The sequence below is a fragment of the Apodemus sylvaticus genome, chromosome 4 (genome assembly GCF_947179515.1).
Source record: "Apodemus sylvaticus chromosome 4, mApoSyl1.1, whole genome shotgun sequence".
In the NCBI taxonomy this organism is placed as follows: Eukaryota; Metazoa; Chordata; class Mammalia; order Rodentia; family Muridae; genus Apodemus; species Apodemus sylvaticus.
In genome coordinates, this window is record NC_067475.1 from 58,855,161 (window position 1) to 58,864,157 (window position 8,997).

The window sequence follows — 8,997 nt, forward strand, 5'->3', positions numbered from 1 at the left end:
GGTCTGGGTCTAGATCTGTGTGTGAAAGAAAGGGAGGGAGGGAGGGAGAGAAGTTAGAGTTTTTCTACTGGCTAGGTAGGTAGTCCTTGAAACAGCTTTCTGTGTCTTGAAATTCTGACTTTGGATTAGGGGGTATGGCGCTAGGGCTGGCTCTAGGGTGACATACTTACCTAGCACACGCTAAGCCCTGGGTACCACCCACAGCTCTATGGTGGGAAAAGACACATTTTCAAAACTGAATCAGGCAGGCAGTGAGCTTTATTCCACGGGAGTAGTTTTTAAATTTTAACTACTATTTAAACTATTTGAGAAAATGTGAGAGTCCGTCTATCCGGTTGCCTATCAATGGACACATCATTACTAGAAGGCAGAAACAAACTGGCTTGGGGCTCCTCAAACTTACTGTGCTAGTGTATAACCTGGGACGCCTGCTAAAAATGACAGCTGGTGAGGTCTAGGGACTATATTTTGGTAAGTAATGCTTCATATCCCTCCCTTGTTCTTTTGTGACTTTCTTGCCCGTGTGTAAGGAGATGCCTTAGCTTCTGGAAATCTTGCCAGAATGTCAGTTACACTGAGAGAAGTACCTGAGGGCACGGAGCCCCACGGCAAGGAGTTGACATGAATACCAGGTACTGATCCTCTGTGGCCTGTTAGCACTAGTGAGCTGATAGACGTGACTGAGGACAGGAGAGCTGAACCAAAGCCCCAGGTTAGATGACACGACAACCAGGATTGCACACCTGTTGGTGAAAAGCTCGGGTCCCCCAAATACAATGACCAAGTGCAGGGCTGGGGGTAGGGAGGAGAGTCAGTTAATCTAAAACCGTGAGCTTGTGCCTGGAGAAATGGCTTGTGGTTAGGAGCACTTGGTGCTTTTGCAGAGGGCTCAGGTTCAGTTCCAAGCACACAGTGTGGCTAACAAGCCTGACTCCATTTCCAAAGGTTCCAGTGCCCTCTCCTAACCTGTACAGGCACTGCATACATATGATATATACATGAGGGCAAAACCCTCACACACATAGAAAATAATCTCAAAAACCTCAACAGGCTGAAAACAGGGTCTCCCTACACAGCCTTGACTGACCTGGAGCTCCTTATGCAGTCTAGGCTGGCCTCGAACCCTCTTCTGTGTCTTTGAAGGTATGTTAAAGTCTTATGGCTCACTAGCAGGGCGATAACACCCTGTTTTACAGAGACTTAGAACTATGAAGTACAGTCAGTCCAGAAGCAATAGTTTCACCTACGGACTGCCTTCCAACACCATCTGCTTTATATAATTTGTTCCCCGTAATAGCCACGCAGTTCATAAAAGCACTCTAGCTGAGCAAGCTTGCGCATAGCTGCAGTCTCATAACTTGGGAGATGGACATAGAAGGATTCAGACTTCCTCACTTCAGCTACATAAAGAGTTGGAGGCTAGCCTGGGCCTTCTAACCTGTTTAGAAAAGAGATGGTTAAAAGTGCTTGCTGCTCCTACAGAAGTCCAGGTCTTCCTGTAACTCCAGCTCCGAAGGATCTGGTGAGCCCTCTGAGGACACCCAAATATCCATATGCATGCGTGTGTGTGCACCCACACATGTGTACACACACACACACACACACACACACACAAAGAGATAATGCCCATATGCACAAGTGTACACACACAGAAACCTAATCCCCTCCCCCTGCAAAGATGGTGTCCGAGCCTCCTCTGTAAAGACCCTCTCTGCCCTAATGGGTTGTTTCTTTTCCTGCCAGCATCTGTAATAGCTTCCTAGACTGCTTATTGTAGAACTTGAGTCAGTCCCAGGAGTTTGGGTTTAACTCCCTCACAATGCCTAGGTGGGTCTTTGTAGTGAGTTCCAGGTCAACCAGAGCTACACAGAGCTTTTTAAAAAGGGGGCAGAGAGGGGGGATGCCAGAGAGACAGCTCAGCATCTCTTCCAGAGTACCCGAGTTCAATTCTCAGCACCCACCCGGCAACTCACAGCTCATCTATAATCTCACTTCCAGGGATCTGACACACGATTTACATGCAGGCAAAATGCCAATGCATGTAAAGAACGGATTTAAAAAAACAAAAAAACAAAAAAAAACCCGGCCGATGGTGGCGCACACCTGTAATCCCAGCACTCTGGGAGGCAGAGGCAGGCAGATTTCTGAGTTTGAGGCCAGCCTGGTCTACAGAGTGAGTTTCAGGATAGCCAGGGCTACACAGAGAAACCCTGTCTCGAAAAACCAAATCCAAAAAAACAAACAAAAAAAAAAAAAAAACAAAAAAAAACAAAAAAAAAAAGAAAGAAAGAAAGAAAGAAAGAAAGAGAAAAAGGCTGCCTGTTTAGCACACATGAGCTCTTAAATACAATTCCCAGCATCATCCCCCAAACTTCAAAGTCAAAATTCTAACAATCTAAAGATCTTCTTTGGCCCTATTTATGAGAGTAGAATCAAGCATAAGTTAGAATAAGTTATTGGAATACACCAGGCAAAGACTGGGAGTTACACATCTGAAAGGAACAGGGAATAGTGTGGTCATTTCAAAGTTACTTGTAAGGTGGGAACTAAGGCAAAACAAAATCACTCACATCAGCCTAGAGCCAAAAGAAGGAGCCACACCGGTGGATGCAGGCAGACTGGGAATGGGATGTTCTCTCTGCTCCCCCGTGAGTCAGGTCAACGTCAACGTGATGAGGGGGCTTCTGTGTGAGTGGTTTTGATTTTTAATCTGGTCTCTTGGGGCCTGGTTTAGGAACTTAGTCCAAAACAGCCACTTGCAATCTTTATCAAAATGTTTCGCTATCTGTGTTTCCCAAATGTGGCGTGTGGTGGCCTATAATCCTAGCAGAGGCCGGAGGATTGCCATAAATTCAAAGCCTGCCTAGACTACATAGCAGATTCTGTCTCAGACAAACAAAACCACCACCATCACCACAGAGGAGACCTACAGAGTCCCACTGCTGATTCACTCGGCCAAGATGGGCCTCGCTAACCAAGTGATTAAGATTGAACGAGGTCAGAAAACCCTGTCAGGCTCCACTCAAGCACCTTATCAGACCTAACCAGGGCCTGGAGACTTCAGATAAAGGAAGCAGAAACAAAGGCCTTAATTAATTCCCCTCAAACAACAGGTTTCTTAAGGATCCAAGGAAAGCCAGAAACCAAAGTAGCTATTAAAGATGCGAGTTTAAACCTGTTCTGAACCCTCCGGGTACTCTTAATTTAGCTGGGAAAAAACACATATACACAAATTTACTTGATTCTGGGATGATCTTGGGTTGTAGGCCAGTTCTGGCTACAGGGAGATCATCCAACTTTTAAATGAAAAGATAAAAGGCACCTAGTTACTGATTGTGCTTTAGAAGAACGCCCCCTAGTCCTTCCCCGTAGCTCAGTGCTCTAGTAAAAGCTCTGCAGATCTTCAGGTGGGACGGAACTCATCTCCCCATATCTGATTCAGGTTTCAGCCTGATTCAAAAAGCCCAGCCTTGCTTGAGGAAGAATGACAAACACTGGTGTGTGATTTCTGCCAGGGTTGGGATCAGCTTAAGACACTCAAATCCACAGCACAGTCCTGTGGTGGGGCGAGAAAGGGCTGTTTTACAAAATGCATCGCCCAGAAATGCCCTCTCTTGCCCATCCCCTCCTTACAGACTAAATCTCCAAGCAATTGAGTAATGAAAAGTGGTAGAAAGGATCAAAGGCACTCCCCCGGAACCCTGTAAGTGGCTCAGTCGGAGGATGGAAAAGTGAAGTCTGCCTTTCGGTACCGTGGTCCTTGTGAGCCTGGAGGGATTTCTCCTCCACATCCCTGGGAAATGTCTGATACCAAGAAGTTACTGAAATGTTTTATTTTGTTTTGTTTTGTTTTTTTCAAGACAGGGTTTCTCTGTGTAGCCCTGGCTGTCCTGGAAATCACTCTGTAGACCAGGCTGGCCTGAAGCTCACAGATAATCAAAGAGGGAATATAGTTTTGAGAATGTTTGTCAAGTAGCCAACTTGGGTTACTTCCTTTAATTCTACATAGCTACTGAATATGGTCATCATAACAAATACAGTGACTAAGAAACAATAACTTAATTGCCCGAAGATTCTACAGCAGAGCCAGGCTGAGATGTAAAGTCATAGCTACAAGTCAAGGTCTTGGGGATGACGACTCCTGGCTGAGAAATGCTGCTAACCATTGCTTACTGTGTGCTGAGTTGTGTTGGGATTCTGGGCAGTGCTAAGGACCAACGTACGCTAGGTGGTTAGTCCACCACTGAACTACAGCCCCAGTCCTACTATTGGAATCCATAGACACTTGGTTTCAAGGATACATCCCTTCCACTGGCCACACTACCATTTTGAAGGTCAGAGGGCTGCAGCTCAGAGACAGAGCATGCTCAGTCTTCAGAAAGCCCCAGCACTCGGGAGGCAGAGGCAAGTGGATCTCTCTGAGTTGGAGGCCAAACGATGCTACATATTGAGTTCCAGGCTAGACAAAGAAGCTCTTCCCCACCCCCTAACCCCCCAAACAGGGTTTCTCTGTATAGCCCTGGCTGTCATGGAACTCACTCTGTAGACCAGACCATTAAAGGCGAGAGCCACCACCGCCCGGCAGAAGCTGTCTTGAAAACAGACAAGCAAACAAAAAAGTCCAAGGATCTTAAATCCCCAGCACCAAGAACAAGCAAACCCAGCAAATCCATGTGGGGCATTAGCACTTTAGCTGAGTGTCAGATTCCCAAGTGAGTCCAATGGTTATTTTTCTTTTGAACTCTTCAGCTGAGAATAGGATACAGGAAAAACAAAAAAGCCGGGGTTTTGATGAGGATAGAGGACAATTTGTTTACTTATGTGGAATCAAATGAGAGACACTCAGGAAGCCTCTGGGTAGGCCTCCTATATTAAATGAGAATGAGTCCTGGGAAGGTAAAGTGACTGCCCAAGTTCAGTCCATGTTCAGCCCACACAGTAGACTGCAGTCCCCACCCCCACCCCCACCCCACCCACCTCAGCGTCTCCTGAGCTGACCTGGGGCCAGCCCGCCCTGGCTACTCCCTTCAGGCCTTGCCTCTCTCCTCTCCCCTGCTTCCCCACAAAGCTTGGCTTTGATCTCGCTTACCTGGGCTGCCTCAGCCTCAGCCTCAGGCGGCCCATCACCCTGATTGCCACACAAGAATCCTGTCCTCCAGTCTCTGAACAGGTTTGACAGTCTGGCGAGAGGAGGAATGAGAGGCATGGGAGGGCTTTTGCTCCCAGGATGCCCCCCCACCAGACAGGGGTGGTCCGGCCTCAGCCCTGGGAAGTACTCACAAGCAAGCTCGCTCCTCAGGTAAGCATCTGTCTCCGCCCTGCTCAGTCTCTGACCTGCCACACCTGCCTGTGGGGAAGGCCAAATGCTTAAGGAGAGATTCCTCCTGGCCCCCCTTCTCCATCAGAACTCAGGCCCTAAGCTCTCCCTTAAAACCGCCTTTTGCAGCCTCTTAGCAAACTCGCTGCTGCTGTGCGCTCCCTCTCCTGCCCCCTGCCTGTCCCACCTGAATCACAGCCTTCCAGGACTGTTTGTACCTGGGGCAGCTGGTGTCCTCAGGAAGCCCCTGACCAGAAGGGATCTGGGGCGGCAGGGCGGTTTGGAGGTGGGGGCGGGGCATAAACAGGCCCCTTCTTCACCCCTAGCATGTTTCTGCTCTTCTCAGCCTGGTGAGTCAGCAGTGCAGGGCCACACACAAGGCTCCCCATTCAGGGCTCAGCTTCCTTCTGCTATAACTCAGATCTTGGCATCGCTCCCTCCCTCGTTCTCTATGTGAGCCTTATTCTCCCCATGGGAAAGCTCTGCTCCCTGCCCCGGGCCTCTTTACAGCACCCCCCACCCCACCCCCGGCCCCAAGTCCCCGGCACCCACAGCAGTCCACATTCCTCACCCTGGCTTTCTGGGAGTTGGGTGATCCCAGCTGGCTGTAGACATAAAGGACACAGAACAAAATGGAAATGATACATTAGTGAATCCTCATTTGCATATCCAGTAGAGATCTGTTGGTGTGCTGGCATGAGTCTGTGATCCCAAGTTGAAGGACAGCCTGGGTTGCATAGCAAGATTCTGTATTAAAAGGAAATAAATACAGATGGAAACCAGTTGTTTGTTGCTGGTGGCTCTTATGTAACCCTGAGCTGGATCTAGAAACACACACTCACCGTTTTGTGTCTGCCTCTCATTTATTCAGCATATAGTTATTAAGTGCTAAGTGCTGTAGTTTACACTGTGGTGGGGAGATGGGTCTCACATAAGTGGCATCTCCCAATAATGCATGTCTTAAGACATGGTAGGTGTCTCATAGGTTGGGGTGGGGGCGTCCAAGAGCCTAAGGGGAGAGGATCAGAGGGCTTAGAGACTTGAGATAATACATGCAGACAGAAGGGAAAGGGGTCTTGGTTTGCATAGTTGGGGTATAGCTGCACTGTATACAGCAAGGGGGAGCAAAAGGAATTTGGACCTAAGAGATATTAAGAACAATACTGTCATTCTCTATGGAACCCTGGTAAGTAACAACCTGGGCTAGCTTATCAGCACATAATGGTAGCTTGCCCTCTTCCCGTCGGGGTTTTCTGCCTAGCATACAGCAGCTACTGTAGGTTATCTGCCCTTGCCCATCGGAGTTGCACGGTAGGGAAGACGAACTTGCACGTCTGGATTAAAGGTCGCTGGTTCTGACGCCACTCTTGGGCACAAATGCCAAGCAGGCTTCTTTAGGTTGGCAGCCTCGCCCTGCTCTCAAAAGCTAGGTTGCTCGCGCCCCCTGGTGTTCGGACGCAGACAACCTCTAAGGGACGAGGTGGCGCTGCGCATCCACCTCAGCGATCCAGAGCGGCGGGTTCTGTGGCCAGGAGGGGGCGCTGCGTCAGAGCCGCCCGCAGGTGAAACTGCCAGTGTTCAACTTTTTTGGAGACCAGCCTCCTGCTAGGTTCCTTAAGAAATAAAATAAAATAAAGTATAAAATAAAATAAATAAAATGATGACTATGATAAAATGGGACAGAATGATAGAAACACCTCACAGGATTGCTATGTTTTGGGTTTTCGGGTTTTGTTTTTGTTTTTCGGTGCTGGGGATTAAACCTAGAGTCTCACACTCACTGGGTAAGTGTAATCACTGGACCAGTGAGACAGAATCTCACTAAGTTGTACATGCTGGCCTTGAATTTTGATCCTTCTGCCTCAGCCTTTCAAGCAATTGGGATTACAGGCCTGACTACACTATGAGCCTTGGGTCTCATAGAACACGTTTAAGAAGGAAACTAGTTCCTGGCCCAAATGAGGCCTCACCAAGTCTTGGATAGTGAGTGACCAACACCTTAGATGGTCCATTACTGCCAGAAGAGTCAGGTTGAGTATCAGTATTTATTACTTATCCATGCAGTGCATGATACCTCAGAAATGTTGTGTGTTGACACCCCAAATACAGAACTCTTAATGAAGTGGGGGGTTTGTTTGATTTTGCTTTGTTTCTCTTGGTAGGGGCTGAACCATTACCACAGCTCTACCACTGAGCTAAATCCCCAACTCTTTGTTTTGTTGTTTGTTTGTTTGAGAGACTAGGTCTCATTCTGTAGCTCAAGCTGGACTCAAAAGCATAGCAATCCTCCTGCTGTAGCCTCCCAAATGTGGGATTACAAACTGGGGTTACAGGCCTGTGCCGCCACGCCTAGTTTGTTTCATTTGTGTTTTGAAACAAGCTCTCGCTCTGGGGTACCAACCGGCCTGGAATTTGCAATCATCCTCCTGTCCCACCTCCCAGGAGGCTGGGATTATAAGAAGGAAACACCACGCCCACTTTCATGAGCCAAGCAAATAGCCAGGGGCCAGCATTCTGAAAGGAACACAAAAAATCCATCCGTGAAGATGTCCATGCCACAGTCACTACCCGGTGCCAGGCACTGCCATAGGCACTTGGAAGAATAAATGACATTTTGCCCTTTGGGGTTTTTGATGGTAATGTGTAAGACAAGCATAAAACATGGTGCTATTTAGACTTGTAGGTATGATGGCCCACACCTGCTCTGCAAAGCTAGTTCCAGGCCACTTCTGGCCACACACTGAGACCCTTTCTCAAAAAGCAAAAAAAAAAAAAAAAAAAAAGGCTGGCAGTAGTGGCACACACCTTTAATCCTAGCACTTGAAAGGCAGAAGCAGGCGGAGCTCTGTGAGTTCCAGGCCAGTCTGGTCTGGTACAGAGGGAGTTTCAGAACAGCCAGGGTTACACTGAGAGACTATGTCTCAAAAAGACAAAACAAAATAAAACAAAACAAATAACAACAGCAAAACAAATACAAAAAAAAAAAAAACCAAAGAAAGAAAGAAAAAGAAAGGAGAAACAGCTATGACTGCAGGAAATGACGTTCTGGTTTTAAGGCGAAGTGAACAAGGAGCAAAGGGCCCTAGAGGAGCAGAGCCAGGCGAAGCTCTGGGTGCCGTCCCAGCAAAGCTGAGCAATACTTAAGCACCACACCGGGAGCTTAGTAAGCATGTGCAGCCTCGATGTGTGTGTGTGTGTGTGTGTGTGTGTGTGTGTGTGTGTGGACTTGTTACGTGGGAACCGTAAACGGCATACTCTGTCCAGGGAAGGAGTGTAGGCTCCCGGGCCACTGAGAGCTGGAACTGAGGAGCCACCCAGAATACAAGCTCCCTCCTGGTAAAGCTAAATTAAGCTTCAACGTCCATCCCTACCTAGCACAGCTCCTTCCAAACCCTAAGGCACCCAAGCCGAGTGATCAGCGCATTATTATAAAATGCAAAACCTTTTTGCTCTTTTTCCAACATTACTCCATGGCGGTTTGCCTTGGAGTGACAGTCACGTGCAGTTTTGGAATTGACCTAAAGTTAAATAGAATCAGAAGCTATTTGTTATGAGGGGAGATGTGTTTATTTATCATGTATTTTTGTTGTTTTGCTTTTCCTTGTTGTTTTGTTTTTATCTGTCTGTCTCAACAGTGGGACTGCTCAGTGGGTAAAGACGTTTGCTATCAAGTCAGACGA